Source organism: Astatotilapia calliptera, chromosome 3 (genome assembly GCF_964374335.1).
Source record: "Astatotilapia calliptera chromosome 3, fAstCal68.1, whole genome shotgun sequence".
In the NCBI taxonomy this organism is placed as follows: Eukaryota; Metazoa; Chordata; class Actinopteri; order Cichliformes; family Cichlidae; genus Astatotilapia; species Astatotilapia calliptera.
The window spans coordinates 48,375,964-48,399,969 of record NC_137424.1 but is presented as its reverse complement, the minus strand read 5'-3'; the positions used below and the strand labels follow the sequence as shown (position 1 = coordinate 48,399,969).

The 24,006-nt window shown below is 43.3% G+C and overlaps 1 pseudogene across 1 annotated transcript; it reads right to left on the bottom strand.

The window, feature by feature from the left end:
- Nucleotides 1–1,807: 1,807 nt before the first annotated feature.
- LOC113014027 (uncharacterized) lies at nt 1,808–14,723 on the bottom strand (annotated as a pseudogene). Its single transcript, XR_013904366.1, has 3 exons — nt 14,416–14,723; nt 13,593–14,067; nt 1,808–2,244 (listed from the first exon to the last, which is right to left on the bottom strand). The product of XR_013904366.1 is annotated as an uncharacterized LOC113014027 (transcript).
- Between the last annotated feature and the right edge of the window lie 9,283 nt (nt 14,724–24,006).

Below are 24,006 nucleotides of genomic sequence, written 5' to 3'. Positions count from 1 at the left end.
GATACCAGATCCGGGTCAGACCTGCTTGTTATGTGGGAATGTGTGTGTAGTGTTAAAAAGTGCTTAAAAATGTGTGCTCTTTTCTACACGTAAACTGTTTGATATTAGAATATTTCATAATTCAGAGAATTTGTACTTCAGTTCTGGCTTTATCAAGACATTTCATCACTACAGTCATAACTTTAGAGCTAGTTATTATAGGCACATATTTCCATATAAAATGTAAAGGAGTAAACTCACTTGCTTTGCATAGATACAATTACTACAAATGCTATGAGCATTACTATGAATCAGAAAGGAAAAATCTACAAAGAAATTATTTATATATGACTTCAACTTAGTGTTTCATCAGGATTGGCGATATGAAAAAGAAAACATGGTGTGTTGTGCACTTACTGAAATTTTGGCAAAATAGTTTTAAAGGAGTGCAAAACAGGTTTTAAGTAATAACTATTTCTAACAAAAACTATGCATCACAGTTTATACTGTGTCATCTTGGTTCCTATGGACTTGTTGGATCCTTGGTGCTGTAGAAATGAACTCTCTGCACAGCATTGTCAGCACCTGAAAGGACATGAGTTAGAGTTAAATCAAAGTAATGCACAATAATTGCATACAAGCCTTAACATGGTGCAAGTAAAACCTGATTGGCAGATGAAGTTGAGGCTCTCCTCACAGGGCTGGTCCTGCCAGAGGAAGTTATCCATGCTGGCCATGCCTCCACAGGTGCTGGAGTAGCTGTCAGGAACAAAATCTTGTGGCCAATTTAAGAAATTCATGGAATATACAGACATCCAGAACCACTCATCTGCTCTGAGGGATCTGTTGTAGAGAAAGTAATGGACAGATGTAAACTGATTGGAAATGCTTCTGTAGAATAGGGAGCACTTGTTTACAATGAGTTTGACAAAAGCTACAGGATTGATATTTATCTTTAAAATAACAATTTACATTAATATTTTTTAAATAATCTAGAAAGACCCAAAGACACAAAACTTTTTTTAAGCTGAATGTTGGCCTTTCCAGTGTAATTTTCAAAATTTTCAAAAGTCTTGTTTGTGGATTAAATAATACAGAATTAATAAACTACCCTTCTTGTGTTACAGCAGCTGTGTTGGTGTCTGGGACAGGCAGCAATGTAAATGAGAAAACACAAGAACACAAAGCATTTGACTTAAAGATCTTCATTTTCTAAAAATATTTCCTAAATTCAAATCATTAAGGTGGGCCATCTCACCTCTTGGTATTTTGCAGCAGTGTAAAATTAAGTCATATGCCAGCTTTACTGACAGTAAAAAGATAGCCTCTATGATCATCAATTAAAAAAATGATCACAAAATGGGTAAATATTTTTCTTTTTTGCAGGCATTTTGTGGTAGAGCAGGGCATCTACTTATCGTACAGTCGGTGGTTTGATCCCTGGCTCCCTCTGGTCTGCATGCCAAATATCCTTGGGCAAGATATTAATCCTAAATTGCCCTTTAATTGGAGAGCTCCACCATCTCATTTATATTTTGTCATGCTGATTCACTGATCTGTAGATGTACATCAGCTAAATGTATCTATAGCTATCAGTACCTGCGCAGTCCCATCCAGACGTGGTCTGTGAGGGAGAAAGGAACGAGGCCCAGCAGCTGCTCCAACTCGCTTTGCTCCTGTTGGCTGTGAAGGCTGAGCAGGTCCCAGTAATAACGTCTACAGTACATCAGAGCATCAGACCAGCAGAGCCTCTCTCCCACCACCATCACGTTCCTGCCACCAAGCTGCAGGCTCACAGGTGGAGGAGGGGTGGGAGGAGGTGGAGGAGTCGTAATAACGTCTGGCAATAGTGAAGAAATTTTTTCTTAGAATTCGGTTTGTTTAAGCCATATTTGGTGGTTATTGTTTTCCTTTTATTTTAATATGTTAAATTACAATAGTCTGTAGTGAAATTAGACACTGAAAGCTAAAGAGCAAAGTGCATTAAATTAATCTGGTCCTATTTACAATAGCAAATATGAGAAAAAGGCAAAACAATAGAAAATTTTACAATGATAATTTTAGCACACACTACTAACTAAGAACTAAGAACCTCTAGAACTAACACCCCAAACCCTACCAGATAGAGAAGCAAACACCTCCACTTCACACAGGGTTGCGTAAGTGTTTTTTCCTGGTATGATCACAATGATGTAGCGACCTTCCATTTCATTACACTGGAATGTGTATGTTGGTGTACCATCTAATGATTTGATCATGCCACAACTGATGGATTGAGAGAAAAAAAAAGATGAAAAATGGTGGCTTTCTTTAATTAATGAATTTGTATATATATACACACACACACAATATGTCACACCATGTGTATGCTGTTTCTATTTATTGAACCTTTCAAGTACAAAAACATAAAGAAAATTAAAGCCATAAAGCCACGGCACCACTTTGCTGTCATTCCAGACCTCAAAAATGTCTGGAATGACAGGTAAGCGGTGCAATGGTTAGCACTGCTACCTCACAGCAAGAAGGTCCAGAGTTGAAATCCACAATATGACAGAGTTTGCAGTGGGTTTTGTTTGGATACTCTGCTTTCCACCCACAAATAAAAGTCATGCAGTTATTGGAGTTAGGTTAATTGGTGATTCCAAATTATCCATAAATAAATCTGTTTGTATTAGCAATGTGATAGACTGGCCACCTGTCCAGGGTGTACCTCTGGCCCTATCTCATCTGGGATAGGCCCCAGCCCACCACAACCATGATTAAAATAAATGGATGTATGGAGTGGAAATTCTTATAAAGCCATACAATTTATGTGTTGTATGACTCTAGACTTTTTGAACAAGCCAAAAAAATGACTTTTAGAATAAACTTAAAATAATTATGGAAAGGATTTCAACATTAAAACATGATTTTCTTTTAGTAATGAGTTGCTTTGTCAGGTTAACATAATTTGCATGGGTTGGATCAGTTCGGGTGAATTAAGTTGGACTCAACTGCTGTAAGTAAGTTGATTCATCATTATTATTTAAGTTGGTCCAACCCAAGTATATTAAGTTGGAACAACAGAGTTAAAACAATTTAATCACTTGGAAATTCTTTCCATTATTTTTATTATGTCATTAAAAGAGTTATTTTTTTCCTCCTCCATGGAGGAGAATTTTTGTTTTATTAGTTTTAATCTTTTAACTTTATGCATCAAGCAAAAATTTAATTAAATGCAACATTCTCTGACTGGAAGAAATGTATTTAACATTTAAACCTATTTTCTGCACATTCCTGCACAAAACGTAAAATGTTTTTTTTTTGTTTACACTCAGTTTCAAAAAAGATGCAAGTGAAACACAGCAGAAAATAAATAAAATCAAAGACTCGGCGGTCCTGTTGCTCTATTTTCACCTGTATAGCAGGCGGATGTTTGCCCTGGTGCAGGTGTGCCGCAGCGGTCAGTGGAAGAATCGGCAAGTTTGTCTGTGAATTTCCCATTACGTGGTAGCGCTTGGTGCTTGCTCGGAAGTTTGGGGTTTTTTTCGCTGTAAAAAAAAGTTTTCTTTCCACTTAGTGAACAACGGACGCTAATGTTTTTGTCACTTTTTACGGTATCAAACTCAAGGTCAAGGTACTGACCAGGTACTGACCTGACCTTCCTGTCAAGGTAAGCTCAGTACTACCACGCTGCACGCAGTGCTTTAAGTGGCCCAAAAGAGGTGCCGGTACTCTATTCTTTTTCCGCCTCCCCTGAGGTAACAACAACTATATTGAATGGGTTTTATATACAACAGTCAACAGACAACCTTATACAAAATAATAAATCATTTTATTAGTTTGTGGATTTGCTTGAGCTAGAAAGAGCTACTGAACATAAATAAAATGTGCAAAAAGGTATTGAAATTTTTTTTTAACAAAATGTACATAAAATAAATTATGAACTAATTTGTATTTTGCTCTCTCTCTTGAGTCGCTGCTGGTATCAGCAGCAGCACTTGTAAAGTGTACCTGCAGAGCTTGGTAGTTCTCCCATACTGCTTTCACTGTTCTCTCACTTGAAGCAACCCAACGCACTGATAAAACACGGCCTATCACAAGGAGACGTTGTCCAACATTGTGAGCACTCTCGGTTAACTCCCTTTGGTTTTTTGGTGATGCGAGAGGGAGTAAAGCTGATCTAAGAATATTTTAAAGTGGTTGATTCCTCCTACCTCCTTCAAAACATCACAAACTGCCAGTTCCAGTCTGTGATTGGAACAATGCCAGACAAACAGGTAAGGGAATTTGGAACAAAGCTGCGCAGCAACTCCTGCTTTCCTCCCAAGCATCACTGAGGCTCCATCACAAGCAAATGCCAACAAATGTTCCTGTAGGTAGTGAGGGTCAAAGCCATTATTATGAAGACATCCTAACAGTGCTTCAGTGATGTCCTTTGCTGTGGTCCCCTGCAGCTCAATCAGTTCAAAAAATATTGTGTCTGGATTTTCAGTGGAAATAGCTGACCGCAGGCACACGACAAGCACAGACTTTCCACTTATTGTAGTGGATTCATCAGTGAGCACACACAATTTTCTTTCATTCATCACTATGTCATTGACTACCTTCTTTTTCATTTCAGCTGCAATGTGATCCAGTATATTTGCACATGAGTTATTAGAGTGCAAAACTCTGCCCATCTTGACACCATTTAAGACTTGCAACTGGACATCTATTGGCATGTCTGTAAAGGGACGCCCATGCTTGCCAATCTTATAAGCTGCTCTAAACACATTGAAGTTGAAGCGTAGTCAGCCTTTCTCATATCTTCAATGTGTTTTTGCATTGTATTTTGTGTTGCCTTCTCTTTTATTTCAACTGCTTTCTTGTGATAAATTGAGTCTCTGTGCTCTTTTATTTTCTTTCGTAGTCAGTTTTGTTGTGCAGCCTTGTCCCTTCCAAAAGACGAGATTAAGCACCCACTCCACTCCTGCGACACTCTCTGCCCTTGCTGCATGTCCACGCGAGCACAAACTTGACTACACACACTACAACCCAACTTTTGATTTCTGCTGATCAGCCACTTGTAATTTGTGGAGAAATACCGGACTTGTGCTTGGGACCAACATTCTGGCCACTCATGCTCGCTAACGCGGCTGTTGTCATCGGTAGAAATGGTGTCATTCTCGTCCTCGTCGTCGCAAAAAGTGCCGTCGTCCGCGGCTGCGGCACTAGTGCAGCTTTCATTAGCTTGCGTCTGACCTGCAGCGATATCATTCTGGCTCGGTGGGATGTCAGCCAGCGAGTCCTCTGATTCTGACCTTGTTCTTTTACTACTCAGAGTCTGAAGCCAGGAGAGCATATTAAGTGTTCATTGTTTTTGTATTTTAACCGAGCAGCTGTTTGCACGTTTTACATACCCTCTCCGGACCACGTTGAGTTGTTGACATGACAACGGCAAAAGCGACGCATGCGCTTTTCCCTTGTAAAACACATTGGTGTATGGGTAATGTAGTCTCTGCTCTCGGTGGGACGAATTAGGAAGCGTGCTTGTGAAGGGCGCTCTGAAAAGCGGCAGCGCAGCCAAACGATTATAACAGATGTGCAAATGAGAGTACCGGTACGCTAAAAGCACGTTCTGGGCGCATGGAGAGGTGGCGGTACTCTCAAGAGCTATATTTAGAAGTGGCGGTACTGAGTACCGGCGCGTACCGGCCCACTTAAAGCACTGGCTGCACGGTCATACTCTCTCCCGCACTCGATATATTATCCTTTGTTGATCTGCACACATCTGCATCTGAGACTTGCTTGCTAAAACCACTATTAACCTTTGCTTGACCCTGTTGTCCTGTGAGCTGCCCTTCACGCGAGCTGTTTACTGTCAGAAACTTGTCCTCTGTGGGTCTGGCAGACATCTCCTGTCAGAGTTCTGACAGGCTTCTGAGTGTCTTTTGATAGTGAAGGAAACTGTACTCAATGCCACCTTGACATTCTCTGTAGGTAAGACCTACATTATTAAATATTATGATGGTTTGTCTCTCTTTTATTGTTAAGTGTCTTTTTCTCACCATTTTTGTAGCCACACACTACTTTCTGCACAATAATACTGTTTAACTGATCCTCACAAGGTACCACAGCATGTTCCAACACTGCTTTTATGCAGACAAAGAGAGTTGTAAGTAATCCAGAAAAGTTGGAAAACCTGTAGGAATTAGCATCACCAGTGTTACAGGCATGGTCCTTTAAGGGTGAAGCCTGATGGGAAATGTATGCGGGTGTGTGTAGCGGAACTGCCTGTCGGGTGTGTGAGGGTGAGCGGAGAAGGAAAAGAAAAGTAACGGTTAACTACAGAAGAGACGAAGAGAAAGTAAATAAAAGGAATATAATAACTCCCTCGGCAGCCAAAGTTGTATCGGCGATGCCCGCTGTGAGTAAACTGTTTCAGCCCACTGTACGCGGTGTTCGTGCCTTGGAGGAGAAATAAAGGTTCGGTAAAGCAGTTTCCTACGCCTCCCTCGATCTTCTTGCTAGCGGAGTTGACCTGTATAGTAAGCTGTTGCCGGCTGCGAGTCAAGTAACTGCCAGAGGTTTCCTTACTACGGTTCGGGGCCGCGGATCTGGCGTGGTAACACTGGGGGCTCTTTTCCGGGATAAAACTCCGCAAAGCGCCGAGAGAGAGTGAGCGAACTTTCTTTTTCTCTTTTCCCTCGGACGACAGAGAAAATGGCGGCTCCGAGAGATGCTGAAGGGGATGGCATGGGAATGTACTTCAGTAAGAGCAGCAACCCATTTTTGCCAGAAACCCCAGAGTGTGGCACAGCTAATGTGGACCGTGCCACTTATGTAAACAATAGAATCCACAGCAGCAACCCCTTCATCACGGACATAGAGTTAACGCCAGCGGCGAGCATAGCAGCAGTCTATACGACGGAGTTTGAGGCTGCATGGCATCTCACCCCGCCACCTTCAGCTCACACCAACCCTTTCTTAACACCAATAGCGAAGCAGAATGCAGTGTGCAGTGAGTTTAAGCAGTTGCAGTGCTCAGACTGCGGAGGCCCTGGTAACACTGCATCTACACCGCTCACAGTGGGACAGCATGGCTCGCATGATCACCCACCTCGGATTGTTACATCTCGGCCATGCAGCCAGCCATTCACCGCCATGAACTGTACCTGCAGTGTCCCTAGAAAAACGCCGTTTACTGAGCCAGCGAAGCTACACATTATGCCGGGTATACCCCAACCTGCGCAGTACAGCTATGAAATGCCAGCTCAGGGCTATTTTTCCCCAACAACTCGCATGGCAATACCAGCACCAGATGGGGGGTGTGGGCTTTGCAAGCATGACCAGGGTCACAGTTCAAAACAAGCCATGCCAGGGCCACGCGGCTGTTTTCCTGGTGTAGTGCAAGACGGGGGTTTTGCAGATTGTAGTGCTGATGGACAGACGAGGGGCAAGGAGAAAATTCCCACATTACAACCAGACCATTTCGATGGGTCAGGGTCATGGAAAGACTTTCTCTATCAGTTCGAGACCTGTGCAAAGGCCAACTGCTGGACGGAGAACACCATGGCTGTCCAACTGAGATTCAGCCTGAGGGGCGCAGCTGGAGCCATAATCCACAAAAACCCCAAATCTGCTCGCTGGAGTTACCAGAGGATTGTGGAGGAGGTGGAGGCTGCCTATGGGCCGTGTTCAGAGCATGCAGCAGCCATTGGCATTGAGCTACGGCAGAGAATCCGGAAACCAGGTGAGGCCCTGCACACCCTCAGAGATGATATATACGAGAAGGTTTCCATTGTGTATGCCAACCGCTCCGAGCTGGAGCAGGACTGCATTGCTGTAGAGATCTTCACTAATGCTTTGGCAGATGCTGAAATGGTCCAGAAATTGTTGGAAGAACAACCACGCACCCTGGCAAGAGCCTATGAAATCGCCCACAGGTTTGAGACAACGAAAAGGGCCGCCAGGGCAGTCACACAGCTTATGCAGCCAGGGCCACGAGTCTCTACAGCACAGGGGACCCGAACAGCTGCATTACGGGAGAGTGTTCATATGCTAAGTTATGAACCACCGGAGAGGGCCCAAAGACCTATCCAGCGTGGGCACCAAAGCTGGAGCACATCTAACAGGTCAAGCAGGAAGGAGGCTGTTTGCCATAACTGCTCCGGCATAGGACATCTACAGAGGAACTGCCCCTCTCCTCGCTCACCTGCCCAAAAGCCTGTAAAAGCTGCTAGAGGCCCAGCCCCTGACCCAGGCACAGTGTTCCACAACGGAGGCCAAGATGTGATGTGTGTCCAGATAGCAATACAGGGACGGGAAATACGGGCCTTGCTGGATTCTGGTGCACGGCGGAATGTGCTGCCCCTCCACTATTTTAACACCATCCCCGCAGAGTCAAGACCTCAGGTGCAGGCATCCATTGCTCAGACTCTACAAGGCATTGGTCCAGAGGGATTGGCCGTTCTGGGCGAGGTCATCCTGCCTGTACAGGTGGGGAGCGGTGTGGAAAATGTAGACTTTCTTTTGGCCGACATGGCTGAAGGCACTGAAGTTATTCTGGGGCACCCTTTCCTGCAACAATCGTGCGCTTGCTTAGACTACGGCCGCCAAGAGATAACCCTGTTTAATGAAAAGATACCATGTTCTGGCGTGGGCCCTCGACCCCAGGTGCTTGTTGTTAGGGTGGCACGCACTACGGTTTTGGAACCAGGCTGCGAGTATGTGGTCCCCGGGTTTTCCAGCTCCCACTGTGCCGCCCATAGAGACATGATGCTAAGCCCTACAAAGGGCTTTGTGGAGAAGCACCAAGTACTGGTAGCTCACGCAGTTGTGCAACCTAGTAAACCCTCTAGCATCCCAATCAGAGTCTTTAACCCTGGGGCCGCAGCTGTCACCTTAAAGCGTGGTGCCGTGGCAGGGGTTCTTCAGCCCGTGCAGGTCCTGGAGGGGTCGGGGGGTCGCCCACCAAGGGTCCTGGCAGCCCTCGAACTTAATGGTACTCCCCCTGCTTCTGTACCAAGCCATTTGCAGGCCCTTTACGCCGAGAGCAGCCCCGGTTTGACTCACGTTGCCCGCTACGACCTGGCAGGCCTGCTGAGGTCCTACAGTGATGTCTTCTCCACTGGCCCGAATGACCTTGGTCGCACTGGTGTTGTCCAGCATGACATCCTGACCACGCCAGGACCACCAGTTAAGCACCCGCCGCGCAGGATGGCAGGGGACAAACAAATAGCGGCCGACCAGCAAGTACAGCAGAGCTTGGAGGCTGGGCTAGCTCAACCTAGCAATAGCGGCTGGGCTGCTCCAATTGTGATGGTGAAGAAGAAGGACCAGAGTCCCAGACTATGCGTGGACTATAGACCACTAAATGAGCGAACCCTTAAAGACGCTTATCCCCTGCCACGCATCCAGGACACCCTTGACACGCTTTCTACTGCCAAGTACTTCAGTACACTAGACCTGACTTCAGGGTACTGGCAGGTAGAGATGACCCCCAGAGCCCGAAAAGCAGCTGCATTTTGTACCCGTAAGGGATTGTTCGAGTGGAATGTGATGCCGTTTGGACTGTGCAACGCACCGGCCACATTCCAAAGGCTTATGGACAGAGTCCTGGCTGGGCTGCAGTGGGAGACATGCCTAGTGTACCTAGATGACATCATTGTCCTGGGCCAGGATAGCACCCAGATGCTGGAGCGGCTCGAGCAAGTGTTCATCAGATTGCGTGGAGCCAACCTAAAACTGAAGCCATCTAAATGCTGCCTGTTTCGGGAGCAGGTGGCCTATCTGGGCCATATCATCTCTGCTGGAGGTATTTCCACGGACCCCCAGAAAGTCCAGCAGGTGACGGACTGGCCTGCACCGCGGACCGTCACAGAAGTGCGTCAGTTTGTTGGCTTAGCCTCATACTACCGCCGGTTCGTGGAGGACTTTGCCACAGTGGCTAAACCCCTCCACGAACTCACTAAGAAGTATGCCCGTTTTAACTGGACTGCCGACTGCCAGGGAGCATTCCAGGAATTAAAAAGACGGCTTACGGCAGCCCCTGTCCTGGGTTACCCACTGGACCAGGGTGACTTCTTCCTCGACACTGATGCCAGCAATTGTGGGATTGGAGCGATTCTCTCCCAAGTGCAAGGGGGCGAAGAGCGGGTCTTGGCCTATGGGAGCAGGCGGCTGTCGGCTACCGAACAAAACTATTATACGACCAGGCGAGAGCTTCTGGCGGTTGTGGCGTTCACTTCCCACTTCAGACAGTACCTGCTGGGTAGGCCGTTCACTGTCCGGACTGACCATAGCAGCCTCCGCTGGCTGACCAGGCTGAGGGAGCCCGAGGGCCAGCTGGCCCGCTGGTTGGAGAAGCTGGCAGAGTATAACTTCCAGGTGCTGCACCGACCTGGGAAAAACCACCAGAATGCGGATGCACTTTCCAGGAGACCCTGCCGCGCTTCATGCCCGTGCACACTCCCAGAGCCCACCATCAACAGCGACCGGTTCGAGCATAAAGGTGTGCAGTGTAACTTAGAGGACTGTGGTACCAGCATGACCCCCCCAGGGCAGCCCCCAGTGGGGGTAGTGGGGCCTGATGGTACCGATGGGAAAAGCCGGGTAGCAGAACCAGAGTGTGCACCCGTAGCAGCAGTGGACTGTTGTTCCAGTAGTAGCCACGACACCTGCCCAAATATCCACCGGGTGGATGAGTCCCATCACACTAGCTTGTTCAGTGGCTGGACCCCAGAACAGCTCTTGGCTAGCCAGAAGAACGATGTGGATATAGGCCCAGTTTGGGAATGGAAGGAAAAAGGGGAAGGTCGGCCCGTCTGGGCCGATGTAGCGGCATGCAGCCCCGCAACCAAAGCCTACTGGGCGCAGTGGAAGAGACTGTACCTAAAAGATGGAGTGCTGGTGAGGAAATTCCACTGTACAGAAAGTAATGTGTTTTTCCCCCAAATCCTTCTGCCTCACGCCTATCGTCACTCCGTAATGCAGCAGATGCACGATGGCCCAGTGGGTGGCCACTTTGGGGCAGAAAGGACCCTGGCACGCTTGAAGAATAGGTACTACTGGTACAACATGAAAGATGATGTGACCCTGTGGTGCCGCACTTGCACCAGTTGTGCTGAAAGGGCGCGGCCCCCCAAAACCCCCCAGGCAGCGATGGGCACGGTACGTGTTGGCGCCCCCATGGAGAGGATTGCAGTCGATCTGATGGGACCGTTGAACGAAACAGAAAGGCATAACCGATTCATATTGGTGGTACAAGACTACTTCAGCAAGTGGGTGGAGGCTTATCCAGTCCCCGATGCACAAGCGCCCACGGTGGCAGGAAAGGTTGTTGCGGAGTGGGTATGTAGATATGGAGCCCCACAGTCTCTGCATAGCGACCAGGGCACCAACTTTGAGTCGGCTGTGTTCCAGGGGATGTGTGAACTGTTCGGAATCAAAAAGACACGCACCACGCCCTTTCATCCACAGTCCGATGGCCAGGTAGAGCGTTTTAATGCTACCCTGCAGAAGGCCTTAGCCACCACCGCGGAGCGCTGCCACTGGGACTGGGATATAATGATCCCCTATGCTGTCATGGCTTATCGGGCAACTAAGCACAGTTCCACAGGATTGACCCCAAACATGATGCTTCTGGGCCGAGAGATAACCGAGCCTATTGACCTGGTCGCGGGTCTGCCGGCCGACGACACCCCCAACTGCACTACACCACAGTATGTGGTGCAACTCAGGGAAAGGCTGGAGCTTTCCCACCAACTGGCACGGGAGGCTCTCGGGAAATCTGTTGAGCGCGCTAAGAAACAGTACGATAAGAATATCTGCCAAGTTCAGTATCCAGTCGGCGCTGCAGTGTGGCATCTGATCAAAGGGACCAAGAGAGTGCGGCACAAGGTTCGCAAGTTTCTGCCTTCCTATGAGGGCCCCTACTTCGTAGTGGGCCTGTTGGATGATTTAGTCTACTGCATTAAAAAGGGGCCCCGAGCAAAGGCTAAAGTGGTTCATCACGACAGACTCAAGCCTTATCACTCAAGAACGCCGCTGGACAACAGCTGGGTCTTCCAAGACTCCGACCAGGCAGCACCCACCGAGGTGCCTCCTCCAGCGCTCGACGAAAGCGATTCTGACATTGATTTCGGCCCCTTCAACTTGTGGGAGACCCCAGCTGGGGCAGATCAACCAGATACTGGTGCTTCCCTGAGAGCTGGCTCTCCGCCACCCACTCAAGGAGATGGTAGTGGGTTGCCAGCCAGCCCTGTTCAGCCTTACGTGGATGGGGCTGAAGGACCAGAACAGCACCCTTCCTTCAGGTCCACACCCCGTTCCAGACCACAGCGTGTGCGGCGGGCACCGGACATGTTTGGTGACTGGGTCAGTCACTAGGCTAGTATGTCCTAACTGAGTCGGGGTGTAGGCGGATCGCTGCCCTGCTCAGTAGTTAAAAAAAAAAAAAAAAAAAAAATTGTTCATGTTACATATGTTAAGTGATATGACTGTTGTAAATTGAGTTGTTACAGGGGGCTATTCTTACGTGTACTGTTGGGCTTGTTTGTCTTGCTGTTTCCTGGCAACATGGCTGTCGACGGGCTGCAAGTTATTGTTTGAACTGTTTATACTAATGAGGTAAAGCTGGATATAGGGGTAAACGTTCAGCTGTAGTGCCTTAATGTCTTTCTTTATGAATACTGTCTATGTGAAGGGCGGGATATGGACATTGACTTGCACCCTCCTCAAAGTGAACCCTGTACATCCTATGTTTTCTTGTGCTTAAAATATGGACAGTTGTCTACTTCAAGATTGTTCCATCCTAAGGATCGCCATTTTTGGACTGGGGGCACGAATGCTGTATGTTTCCTTGTTAATGGGGGGTTCATGTGCTGGAATGATGTTAAGGGTTTAATTATCATCCAGAGTGGGGGTAGTGTTACAGGCATGGTCCTTTAAGGGTGAAGCCTGATGGGAAATGTATGCGGGTGTGTGTAGCGGAACTGCCTGTCGGGTGTGTGAGAGTGAGCGGAGAAGGAAAAGAAAAGTAACGGTTAACTACAGAAGAGACGAAGAGAAAGTAAATAAAAGGAATATAATAACTCCCTCGGCAGCCAAAGTTGTATCGGCGATGCCCGCTGTGAGTAAACTGTTTCAGCCCACTGTACGCGGTGTTCGTGCCTTGGAGGAGAAATAAAGGTTCGGTAAAGCAGTTTCCTACGCCTCCCTCGATCTTCTTGCTAGCGGAGTTGACCTGTATAGTAAGCTGTTGCCGGCTGCGAGTCAAGTAACTGCCAGAGGTTTCCTTACTACGGTTCGGGGCCGCGGATCTGGCGTGGTAACACCAGTCAAGGCTTGATCAACCTCCATTTCTGCAGAACAGTTTTAAATTGGTAGCATATTGTGTGTTCCCTGAAAAAGGCCTTTTTGTATGATTCTGTATGATTATTTTTCAGTTTTGCGTTTCCATAACTTTTTTTAACCTCTGGCAGTTCATCACTTACCTTCGTACAATTTCAAGGTATTTATTGGACTTAAACAACTTGAATTGAAACAAATAAATAGAAATGTTTGTAGCATATATATGTTTCTTAATTAGGAAAAAGAATTAACTTGATGTTTATGGAGAAATGTTGTATTACTCGGAAATCAGATCTCACCTGGGGTTTTGGTTTCCATTTTGTTCCAGCGAGTTCCCGATCAGGATCTGTGCCCCAAGAATCCTTGGAATATAACCATCCTGTCTGTTGATGATGGTGACAGCACTGACTTTATAGACAGCCTGTAAGTCTACTTTCCACCAGGGACCCAGATCTTGATCATTGTGTGTACAGCATCCTGAGTCCAAGTTTCCATTTTTGCACCCATCAACACCTTTTGAGGGCCCAAACACTGGCCCATACCAAGTTGATGACTGTACTGTTTGAATGAGTACTTGGGAGGTGTGTTTCAGTAGATCAGATCCAGTCACTTGCAGCTCTACCTGCTGGGGCAGCATACACCTCCACTTCACACAGGGTGAGAGTCTTCTTCTGTCCAGGAAGAAACACGTTCACAAAGCGACCCTCCATGCTGCCTCCATCACACCGGTATGTGTAGGTTTTACCCGCTTTGATATGTGAGATGGAAGCACACCTGACAACAGAGAGTGTGGGGGCAGCATTGTGTTAGTATTATGGACTTCATGTTAAGGAGGTAGCATGGAGTCCTGAACTAGAAGAGCAATAATCAGCATGTGGTGGACAATATGTAGACTCTAATCTCTGAAACATTTGCTTGTTTGTTTTATTTTTGATTCAGAAAAAGGAATAGATGTTACAATCCCTGATCATGAATTGCATGGAGTCCTGAACTAGAGCATCATGTGGTGGATAATATTTATGTTGTAATCTCTGAAATATTTCTGTTCAAATTAATGTAAAATAAAACAAATAAATAAACAAAAATCATAATGACCATTGACTGATATAAATTCATCATTACCTGGGATTATTGTTTCCATTGTTCTCCAGTGAGTTTCCTATTCTGATCTCAGCTCCATCCATTCTTTCAGCACAGCAGTCTCCTCTGTTGGTGACTTTTACAGCAGTGATTGTAAAGCTTCGCTGCAGGTCCACCCTCCACCAGGGGTTGGTCTCGTCTTCAGCCGTGTGGCTACAGAACCCATTGCTATAGAACGAGTTCCGTCTGCCATCGATGGCTTTGGACACAGTGGCAACAGAGAGTGTAGATGACTGGGTAGCTTCTCCTTTGAGTGCCACATTGGGTAATGGGTATCCTTGAAGGAAAACCAAGAAAACAATAATTTATGTTGGTTGGACTCTCACACCCAGTGGCAGTTTTTGAAATGGACAACATGGGCGGTTGTCAAGGGCAAAAATTAATAATCCGACATATTTAGTACAAGTAATATTACTATGCCCAACGGTTATGAACCAGCCAGCAGTATTTTAAACAGAAATCAGAGGTACAGTTGTATATGAGTCCAAGTCAGTGCATTATCAGAACGGAGTTTTTAAAAAAGACAAACATGTTTTTTGTGCAGTTTCAGAGTTTTCCACCTGTGGCAGTTATTGATATGGGCGACACCGGTGGGAGCCCAGAGCAGTATTGTGGTGGGGGTGGCATCATGGCATCAACAACAAAAAAAAGTTGCTCGTACGCATGCTTCCCCGATATCATACCATTGCATTTTGGCGTGGTGAGCCTGGTGCGCCTGCTGCTTGCTGCACATGGAGGAGAGGGGCGGAGCGACGGGGATTCTCTGGCTGGCCCGAGCACCATCTCTTTCACCATCTTACAATGCTGTGATTGCAGCGATTCCCCAACTCTCTCTGAATGGTACTCATGGCCATTGATCAGTGGTCTTTGATCAATGAGCTTTGATCATTGGAATACAAGCATGCTGATCCACACAGGTGTGCACACAGGTGTACACACGGGTGTTCACAGACACGGACTACACCTTTCTTGGCTGCTGCCTCAAAGCACATTGTGCGCTGTCTATCTTGCGTGCTGCACAATATCGTTTAATATTTAGTATCTACTGTTATCTACTGCTAGCTAGTTTATTGTGATGGTGCTGTATTTATTATGTTGCGCTTTTTTTGTTTGCTTTCTCTGTTTTTTTTTTCTCCATGCAGGTGATCCAGGTGTTTTGTTTGTTTTTCTTTCTTCCCCCCTTTCTCACCGTCCCTTCTCCCCTTTGGTTTTCTTTCTCTCCCTCTCTTTCTTTCATTCTTTCTCCCTGTCCTATCCCCCAGTCATGTCTGTCCCGTTTGTATCAACCGAAAATAAAATAAGTACATAATTATAATAAAGGTCAATCAAATGGACCAATATGGCAAGGCCATGATGATCCACTTGGTAAAATAAATCCGCTTGGCATCTTTCTTGGCCTTAAGACAACAATTCTGATGGCTAAAGATCCAAACGGGACACAAAAAAAAAACAAGTTACTTGGATGAGTGACGAAATGTTTCTCCCACTGAAAATGTTATGTCCAGATGAACAGAATCAACTTCTGGGGGGGTTCGTTTGTTAGCAATTTGGCTATTATAGTAAACAGTAGACAGACAGTAGACACAGATGTGGTTTATTGAATCTTTTGGACTGTTTTCAATATAATATTAATTACATATTAATTGGAAAAGGTGTATTGTTGATTTGTCTGCTTTTCTCAAAGGGGGGCGGTAGAGGGAGGGTTCGCCCATGGCACAAAATGGGTCAGGACCGCCCCAGGTCACACCCCTTACTGATATAAATAAAAAATAAAGAATTAAGTAAAGAATTGAAGGTATTTACCGTAATACACTTCAACCTCACAGAGACTTAGGACCTTTGCACTTCCTGGTAAAAACACAGTGACGTAGCGTCCCTTCACAGAGTTACATGGAAAATAAAACGCTTGTCCGCTGGGAATGTGGGAGATGACGGCACACCTGTGTATGAAACATTCAAAATGAAAAAGTAAAGAATAAATATAAATAAGTCCTATTGATATGATAAATAATGACTTACGGTTATAAATCAAGCTCTGTCACCTGTTACTTTCAGGGTCACTGATTGTTATTGAATTTCCGATCCAGATTTCGGCACCATCCAGCCCATTTTCTAATTCCTGTCTATTGGTTATCATTACAGTCCCAATTGTATACACATTTACCAGGTCTACCCTCCACCAGGGATCAGATTGTTCACTGGTAAGTGTACAAGACCCACTTTGATAGTTTGCATCTCTGTTTCCATCAACTGCCTTACCAGCAATACCCACAGTGCCACTGGTTGAAGATTGGACAGCTTTTTGTTTCAGTGCCAGGTTGTAAAGGAGTTGACCTAAATGATTTTTAAAAAGTGGTTATTAATAAAAACAAACAAATGCATATAAATCCAGGTCAAGTGTCAAATTAGGAGTTCCTATATTTGTATTTGTGGAGGTTTGCAACAGGCAATTTACTACATATTGCACTGAATGTAGAGTCACAATAGCAGCACCTAGTTCACCCCTGAAGTGTTTGCAAAAGTTTCTTCTAGGAGTGTTAATTTATTTTTAAATGAAAAGTGGAGAGGTTATTAGAACAATTGACTAATTAATATGAGTTAATGGCTCAAATATGCATGTACAGTGTAGACCTTGCATGTCCGCCTTATGTCAGCCTGAAAAGTATTTCTGCCCTTTCTGATTTCAGTTACATGTTTTGTGCCATCAAATAAAATGTAACAATAGACAAAAATAATGAGTAAATACAAGAAACTGTTTATTTAGCTAAGAATTATTTCATTAGGAGAAAAGAAGCTAACTAAATCTACCTGGCCTTGTGCCTAAAAGTCATGGCTCTTCCTTGTTCAGTCATGAGTTAACTTCGATCAACTATAAACTGTACTAAGCTGAGTTTAATGTCAATGGAATGGTTCTTATATAAAGCTTTTCTACTCTTCAGAGCAGTTTCTGTTGGCTAGCCAACAGAAAATACTCCAAGAGTACATATGTATTCATCTGCATGTCAAAAAAGAACCCAGAACGACATACAAAGAACTGCAGGTTTCACTTGTTTCAGTTAGATTTTGTGATTCATCAATAAGAAAAAGACTGAAAGAAAATACCATCTATGTGCGACTGCAAGGAGAAAACCACTGCTGACCAAAAATAACACAAAGTCTCCTCTCACATTTGCCAGTAAACAGGCCACTTCAGTTTTGCTCTTTCATGTGATAATGTGCCTTCTCCTTGCCTCCAGTTGACTCAGCAGCCTGTGAGTCTGTCACCCATGTTACTTGTAACTGCTAACTCCGATGAAAAGAAAAAAAAAACAAACTTAAATAGTACAGTAGAAATCAAAATAATGTATTTGAAGAACAGTTGTTATCAATCTCACCGTTGTGTGAATGGTCAATCACATATTTTCAGGAAGTTTTGGATAGCTTTCTTTTCTTCATAAATTTAAAATGTTCAAAACTGCAATTTATGTTTACTATGTTTATTTTTGCCTAATATAAAAATTTGTTTGAGGATTTAAAAAATGTGTGAATATGTGCAAAGATATAAGAAAAGCTAATGAAACATTTGTGTTTCTCAGTTACAACTAAAATCAGTGTCCAGTGAGTAGGGACAGGTAAGATAAGATAACCTTTATTAGTCCCACACGTGGGAAATTTGTTGTAGTGTCACAGTATAAGACACAATTTCTTATTTTATGTATTATAAGCAGTGTTGGTCAAGTTACTTAAAAGTAATTAATTATAGTTACTAGTTACTTCTTCAAAAAGTAACTGACTAAGTAACTGAGTTACAAGATTCTAAAAGTAATTATTAACTTGAAAAGTAACTATTGCATTACTTTAAAAAAAATGTTTACCCTCTGGGGTCCAGGGTATAATTGTTCATTTTTTACTACTTTTGATTTTTTCTCTAAATTTCACATTTACATATTATTTACTTTGTCTTGTTTGGTATCATCCTTTTCAGCACAACCTCATGTGTCTGAAATTACAGTTATGTTTCCATTTTGACATACTGTATTAACACAATTGATCTAAAATCAGACAAAAAACATAAAATTCAAGTAGAAAGTTATATTTTTTACTGTAACAAGCGCAAACATGTTTACTGAATTATATTTCATAACTTTAAATGCAAATATAAATTGTCAATTTTACAATAATATGGACAACTTTTGCAAACAACAAAGTTATTTGCAGCCATTTACCTTTTACCTCTGTTTTTATAACCATTTCAAACTATTTACAGAACAATCGGGTGTTCTGCATTCAATAAGATGCCACAAATTATTTGTGCCGTTGGGGAAAAAATAATTTCTGTCCATTATAAAGGAGAACATCACAGCCTGATACCTGCAGGTCTGACAGCAGCAGGTGTATCATTCCTGTTTCTACCTGGAGACAGCAGTCAGCTCATTGTTCTAACACACAACACAAAACTATCCACAACACTACACACTAACTACACAAGACAACACATTAAATACACACTCCAAACACACATCTCAAAACTCTCTCTCTCTCTCTTTTTCTGCTCTCTCTCTCTCACACTCTCTCGCCGTCACTCCTAAAACTCCCCCCTCTTCCTAAACAACCAAATGTCATGTTGCCATATACTTTTTTGACTGGTCAACATGGTGCATTTTTCCACCAACACGAAAGGCCTGATTTTTGTTTTGTGTTTTTATTTTTTGGTCATAAGCAGTGAGATCTTGCTAGCACGGTCCTTAGACATTAAACGTGATGAAACTATTCAGGAAAAAACGCTGCGTATATATTGTTTATCATGACTCTGGTTTTACGTGGCCAATCAACACAATTTAAAAACTGGTATATATCACCTTGTTGGTTTGTCATCTTAAAGTGGTCATGCGACTGGCTTACCACGACTACTTTATTCTTCTTCCTCAAACAGCAGCACGATTGCGATTGTTTTCCCCGATTGTTTGTTGTGCCAAAAAGCTGATCGTCTGCCAGAAATCAGTGCTTTAAGCTACTACATACCATAATAAAAGTTTGTATTAAAGAGTGACTCCTCCAATAGGTCATATTGACTTTAATAAATCCCTGTAGCATTGTAAAGCGTGAAAAAAGTAATGCACACAGTTACATATGTGACAGAGTAACTTATGTGTTTTGGCCATGATCTGATTGTAAAATCATTTTTTATTTTATTTAATTTTATTAGGCCTTATATGAATGAAGCATGCATTTCTTCTGAGCTGTCAAATGTCCTGTCAGTCAACAGGAACTCAAAGAGTCTCCAGCAATTTCCAACAGATTAAAAAATATAGATTTTTATTCAGCTGCATCTTATTCATCCCTGTCAGTGAGACGGCTTCATTTTATTACGAGTGTAACTTTGCTCCATGCTGTGCTTTTCAAAATCAAATTTATTTATTTATTTTTATTTTCTTTGTTCAGTCATTGACATGTGGTAGTTTGAACTTAGTAAATATGTACCAGAATGTTTTGATCGTAGAAGAAAGGTTTACCTGCCAGTGTTCCAGATGTTAATGTTAACATGATGAAAATGCCTGTTGACATACAGACATTAAAAACATTTAAATAACTGAATTATTTTTAAATGATCTCACTGATGTGTACATAAATGCCATCATCTTTATTTTAACTTTGTTTCTTTTTTTTAAGAAAGTTTAAGATATTTTAACTTACCAATGAAGCTCCAAATATGAGTCCCACTCATGGCTTTAGAAAATATCCGAGTCAAATGTATTATGGCATTAATTACAACACAGTAGTTACTGATACACCAACTGGCAGGTAAACTGGCTTACTACCAGTCTCATATTACTTGTTTTGATCACCAAGAATATGCAAATTTTTAGTCAGTAATGTTTGCATGAATGACAACACACCCAAACTGACATCTTCTTCTTCAGACCAAATCCTCCCATTGCATGTTTCTACGATTTAATGTTTAAATATTTTATTTTATTTGTTATATTTTTCCACTCGCCTTATTTAACATTTTAATTGCATTCATTGATCACTACTTTCAAAGACACATAAGCTAAAAATCTACTGGACCTGGCTTCTCTCCTATTGAATTATACATGCACAGGAGAGATAAGAAAGTTGATGGCCAAGGTGTGCTCATTCTCTTCCTAACCCCTCTCTTAATTATTAGAACAAAACTACCATCAGCTCAGACTACTCCTGTAATTAAAGGTTAAATTGTGGACATTCTCTTCTCAACCGTTTGTTGACATTAAAGGTAAAAACATGACGAAAAATCCATCTGACATGGTCCCAGTTTCCCCAGTAGGTACTCTTCTTTTTATCTGTGAATAAACCCTCTAATTCTTAGATGCGAGTCCCACTTCTGACTCCTGCTCACCTGCTCTAGACATGACACCATTTTAGTTTGAATAAGCCCCTAACCCAACTGGTTCCATCTAGTGATGTGCAGATTGATACTGAAATATCTATTCCTCCGATACCAGTCATTTATGTTCTAGAATCGATTCTCATATTAAAATATCAATATTTTAGTAATTTGGGGTAAAGTTGTAGTTTATCATTAACAGGAACAGAGTGGAAAGAAACTATAACATTCGGATTGTCTACATTGGAAGGAAATACTTCCTCTTCCGCCTTTCATAGTCATGTGTGAAATAGGGCTGTATAAATGGAGTCATGTGCGGACGTATTTTACATCCACAAACACCAAGACACGGTTTGCGATACATGTGGCAAGACAGTGAGGTGTTGTGGCAACACCACTAACCTCGTCAAACACCTCACATTAAATCATGTAACAGAATATGATGAGCTTATGTTGAGGTGAACTGAAGAAGAGGAGAGGAGAGGGGTAGGTGCTGCTAGGGCGATACAGATGTCTCTCACAGTCTAGCAGCCAGGCAACATGCTCAAATGGCTTCAGTTTTTTTTTTTCTATATGATAATTCTGCATTATTAAGTGATAAGAACAAGTAATCTGATGTCCTGTAATCATTATGAAAATATAATTTGAGATACAATAAAAGATACAGTAAAAAAAAAAGTTTTTGTACAAAGTATATAGGATCAGTATATAAGTAGGAGAACCTTCACAGACATAGGATCAGTATTGTCGATACCACCCTGAATTTTACTTGGTATCAGATTGGAAAGGAAATCAGTGGTATCGCACATCACTAGTTCCATCTGAACTTTGTATTGCCTGCTGGGTAGCACTCATAGGATCAGGGATTAGGACTTTTTAAACAGAGAGCTGATCCAGACTTACTGTATTGGGGCCCAGTTCCCACCCCATGGACAGTACCTTCTAATGATTCAATAATGGCACACCAGATGGATTTAGAGAAACATCAAAGAAAATTATGCAATTCTGGTTTTTCTCATTCATATTCAAAACTCAAATTTAAAAAAAAAAATCAAAACTATTTGTTTCTGTTTAAATAAGTGATAAATATTTAGGCCAATGTTTATAAAATATACAGTGGGGCAAAAAAGTATTTAGTCAGCCACCGATTGTGCAAGTTCCCCCACCTAAAATGATGACAGAGGTCAGTAATTTGCACCAGAGGTACACTTCAACTGTGAGAGACAGAATGTGAAAAAAAAATCCATGAATCCACATGGTAGGATTTGTAAAGAATTTATTCGTAAATTAGGGTGGAAAATAAGTATTTGGTCAATAACAAAAATACAACTCAATACTTTGTAACATAACCTTTGTTGGTAATAACAGAGGTCAAACGTTTACTATAGGTCTTTACCAGGTTTGCACACACAGTAGCTGGTATTTTGGCCCATTCCTCCATGCAGATCTTCTCGAGAGCAGTGATGTTTTGGGGCTGTCGCCGAGCAACACGGACTTTCAACTCCCGCCACAGATTTTCTATGGGGTTGAGGTCTGGAGACTGGCTAGGCCACTCCAGGACTTTCAAATGCTTCTTACGGAGCCACTCCTTTGTTGCCTGGGCAGTGTGTTTCGGATCATTGTCATGTTGGAAGACCCAGCCTGGTTTCATCTTCAAAGTTCTCACTGATGGAAGGAGGTTTTGGCTCAAAATCTCACGATACATGGCCCCATTCATTCTGTCCTTAACACGGATCAGTCGTCCTGTCCCCTTGGCAGAAAAACAGCCCCATAGCATGATGTTTCCACCCCCATGCTTCACAGTAGGTATGGTGTTCTTGGGATGCAACTCAGTATTCTTCTTCCTCCAAACACGACGAGTTGAGTTTATACCAAAAAGTTCTACTTTGGTTTCATCTGACCACATGACATTCTCCCAATCCTCTGCTGTATCATCCATGTGCTCTCTGGCAAACTTCAGACGGGCCTGGACATGCACTGGCTTCAGCAGCGGAACACGTCTGGCACTGCGGGATTTGATTCCCTGCCGTTGTAGTGTGTTACTGATGGTGACCTTTGTTACTTTGGTCCCAGCTCTCTGCAGGTCATTCACCAGGTCCCCCCGTGTGGTTCTGGGATCTTTGCTCACCGTTCTCATGATCATTTTGACCCCACGGGATGAGATCTTGCGTGGAGCCCCAGATCGTGGGAGATTATCAGTGGTCTTGTATGTCTTCCATTTTCTGATGATTGCTCCCACAGTTGATTTTTTCACACCAAGCTGCTTGCCTATTGTAGATTCACTCTTCCCAGTCTGGTGCAGGTCTAAAATATTTTTCCTGGTGTCCTTCGAAAGCTCTTTGGTCTTGGCCGAGTTTGGAGTCTGGCTGTTTGAGGCTGTGGACAGGTGTCTTTTATACAGATGATGAGTTCAAACAGGTGCCATTCATACAGGTAACGAGTGGGGGACAGAAAAGCTTCTTACAGAAGACGTTACAGGTCTGTGAGAGCCAGAGATTTTCCTTGTTTGAGGTGATCAAATACTTATTTTCCACCCTGATTTACGGATAAATTCTTTACAAATCCTACCATGTGAATTCATGGATTTTTTTTTCACATTCTGTCTCTCACAGTTGAAGTGTACCTCTGGTGCAAATTACTGACCTCTGTCATCATTTTAAGTGGGGGAACTTGCACAATCGGTGGCTGACTAAATACTTTTTTGCCCCACTGTATATTCTATCCATAAATGTCAGAAATTATATCTCACAGTGGGTTTTGGTTGCCATTTTGCTCAAGTGCGTTCCTGATTAGGATCTGTGACCCCAAAATAATTTCCATTAAACCATCTGGTATGTTGATGACGGTGACAACACTGACTTTATAGACAGCTAACAAGTCTGTTCTCCACCAGGGAGACAGATCTTCGGCAGTATGAGTATAGTGTCCTCTCTGTGGAGAGCCCGTAGAATGGCCTATAGCACTGTTTAAAGGCACATTCTAAAGCAGTTCCACAAGATTGTAGAAAGGTTTGATAAGGCACGAATCAGTATTTGGCACGTGTGCTACAGTAAATAAAAAGATCTCATGATTTTCTTCTTTACTTTCAGTATCACTTATCACTGGTGAATTTCCAGCTGAGATTCCAACAACATCGGGCCTTGTGTAGAATTCACTCTGTTCTGCATCAATTTTATTATTCCTTTATTTTGCATTTATTTAATGAGGGAGTGAACTCTTTAGATTGA